This window comes from Prionailurus viverrinus, chromosome B4 (genome assembly GCF_022837055.1).
Source record: "Prionailurus viverrinus isolate Anna chromosome B4, UM_Priviv_1.0, whole genome shotgun sequence".
NCBI classification, from domain to species: domain Eukaryota; kingdom Metazoa; phylum Chordata; class Mammalia; order Carnivora; family Felidae; genus Prionailurus; species Prionailurus viverrinus.
The window spans coordinates 80245543-80248777 of NC_062567.1; the positions used below are offsets into that span (position 1 = coordinate 80245543).

The 3235-nt window shown below is 41.5% G+C and overlaps 1 pseudogene; it reads left to right on the forward strand.

Annotated features, from left to right (window-relative positions):
- Positions 1 to 318: 318 nt before the first annotated feature.
- On the forward strand, positions 319 to 1413 carry LOC125170636 (cytohesin-2-like; annotated as a pseudogene).
- Positions 1414 to 3235: the final 1822 nt, after the last annotated feature.

Below are 3235 nucleotides of genomic sequence, written 5' to 3' on the forward strand. Positions count from 1 at the left end.
AACTCATGAACTGTGAGATCATGACCTGAGCTGAAGTTGGATGCTTAACCAACTGAGCCACCCAAGTGCCCATTTTTTTGTTTTTTGTTTTTTGTTTGTTTTGTTTTTGTTTTTTTCTTAAGAGAAAACTAGTGACTGATCTTAGTTATAGGTGCAAAACTCCCTATAGTCAGGGCGGTTGAGAGGCTAAGGAAGAGATTTCAGTGTGGAAGACCGGCAGACAGAAGGAGGCGTTGGCTCCTGGGAGTTTGAGTGGGCTCACCCGAGGCTGCCGGCCTAAGTGGATCCTGGCCAGGCCCACAGACCCTCCTAGTCACTATGGAGGACAGCGCCTGGTGCCGGTGAGCCCTCAAGACCTAACTCTGGAGGAGCGGATGCAGCTGGAGAACTTCTAGTGGCAGAGGCCCGAGCTGTTGGTAGAGATCCAGCGCCCATAGGCGCTCAGTGAAGCCACTGGAAAGGTGGAGGGTCTGGAGGCCAAAGAAGGTAGCTAAAACCTTGCAACAGAACCAAAAGACAGCAGTGGTCAGGAGGAACTTCAGCATGGACTCCAGAAGGCGATCTAGTTCTTGGTGGAGAAGGAACTTCTCCGGAACACGCCGATATCCTGTACAAGGGCAAGGGCCTGAATGAGATGGTCATGGGGTCTACCTCTGGCAGACAGAAGGGCTGAACTTGCCACTGCTCCATGCCTTTGTGGATCTGTATGAGTTCCCAGACCTTGATCTGGTGCAGGCCCTCAGGCAATTTCTATGGATTGACCAGATGATAGAAGCCTTCGCCCAGTGAATCTGCCTGTGCAATCCCAGTGTTTTTTAATCTACAGATACGTGTGAGGTGCCATTCTTCGCCTCATCATGCTGAACACCAGTCTTCACAATCCCAATGTCTAGAAGAAGTCCGGCCTCGAGCACTCTGGGGCCATGAACCAAGGCATCGACAAGAGTGGGACCTGTCTGAGTTGCTGTTCGGGAACCTCTATGACAGCATCTGAAATGAGCCCTTTAGTATTCCTGATGATGATGGGAATGGTCTAACCCATACCTTCTTCAACCTGGACCAGAAGGGCCAGCTCCTTAAGCTGGGAGGAGTCAGGTGAAGACACAGAGTTGGTGCTGGTTTGTCACCACAACTGCCTCTACTATTTTGAGAATATGACAGACAAGGAGCTGGCAGAAATCATCCCTGTGGAGAATCTGAACATTCAAGAAGCGTACGAGCCTCAGAAACCAAACTGCTTTGAGTTTTGCATCTCCAACAACATGGGGCAGCTCATTGAATTCTGCAAAATGGAGGCAGGTGGCAGGGGGGTATACCTGGTCTTGGCCCCCATGCAGGCAGAGAAGGACAAGTAGATCAAGTCCATCCAGGCAGCTGGGAGCACAGACCCCCTTCTGTGAGATGCTGGTGGCAAGGAAGAAGCTAATTTTGTTGAGAAGAAGGAGGAGCAGCCCTGACCCCTTGCCCCCAACTCCATTACTTACTACACAGCTGCCCCTCCCTGGCAGCTGAACTCCTGGGCCCAGATTCTGGTTTCCCATTTAGAAAAATTCACTACCTCTAGCACCTTTCTCTTCTTTGTAATCAACACTGTTGGTAATCATATTCGTTATTTAACCACTAAAAAGAGAGAGAAAGAATTCCTCCTCGGAGAGGGAGTTCTTCTAAATAACATATTAGCAAAGAGAATTCATCAATGTACAAAAGAATAATATTCTACAACTTAGTAAAGACTATTTTTGGAATGCAGGGGTAGCTTAATATTGAGAAAATAAATCACTATAATTTATTGTGATCATATTAGGATCGTGACATTGTTATTAGGTGCTGAAAAACCTTTGATAAGTCAGCATTTATACATCATAATATAAATGATAAAATGATAAATAATAACAATAAGTTTAAGTAAGAATTCCAGGAAACAACTTAAATAGTCAAGGCTATATATCTAAACAAATAGCCAGTATTATCCTAACTGGTAAAACACTACAGCATTTCAGATAAAATCAGAAACTAATAGGGATGCCCCATTACCATCTATTATTTTGTATTTAATTTTTATAAAAATTACACATGCACGTGTTTTAAAAGGTCTCTTAATTCTATAATACATGTTATGAAAAAATAATCATACCCAGCCCCCTTACTCCCCATTTCTCCTTTCTCAGAGTCAACCCTTCATAAAGGGAACCATATAGAAACCAATACCTTTTCTCTATTTTAGCAATAGGCATGTGGCAAACCGAATAGATTCTACTCCCAATAGTACCAAACACATAAAATACTTAGAAGTTAACAAGAAAGATTACAGAAACCAAATAAATACGTTTATCATAGCATTGTTCATGATGGCAAAAACCTGGAAACAATGTGAATGTCACCAGTAGTAATAGATGAATAAATTATGTGACATTCCCACAATTATTATGCACCTAATAAAAAGAGTTATACTGGTTGCTTTGAATAGATTTCTATGAAATAGAAAACATGAATTTCTATGAATAATAAAATATGCAGAAAAATGTTTAAGAGTATTTTTACAAGGCTGTTATTCAAGAAATCTGTGTGCACTGGAAAGCAGCAACCAAAGACTTGTATAATGATATTTTTCCAAGTACATAAAATTACATATATATATATAGAACATAAAGAACTATTTTAACATGACTAGGATAAAAAAAAAAAAAAGCTTGGCCAAGTTTATTGCTTTCTGTGACTAATTGCCCAGTGGAAAATTTTCCATCATAAGAGAGCAATGTTTAAAAAAACCCAACAAAACAGGGGCACCTGGGTGGCACAGTCGGTTAAGCATCATGGGATCGAGTCCCACCTTGGGCTTTGCACAGAGCCTGCTTGGGAGTCTCTGTCTCTCTCTCTCTCTCCCTCTGTTCCTCTCCCCTGCTAACCCTCTCTCTCTCAAAAAATAAAAATAAAAATTAAAAAATTCTTAAATACTTTATTGAGGTATAATTGATTAACAATAAAAGGCCCATATTTAAAGTGGACAATTTGAGGTTTTTGCATATTTATACACCCATACATCATCACCAAAATAAAAATAAATGTATCAATCACCCCAGAAAACTTCCTTAATGCACCTTTATAATCCCTCCTCTTTCCCCACCCCAAACTTTGGCACAGATAACCACTGATCATTTTGTCACTAGAGATATGTTTGCATTTTCCAGAATGTTTAAAAATTGGAACTGTAGGGGCGCCTGGGTGGCTCAGTCGG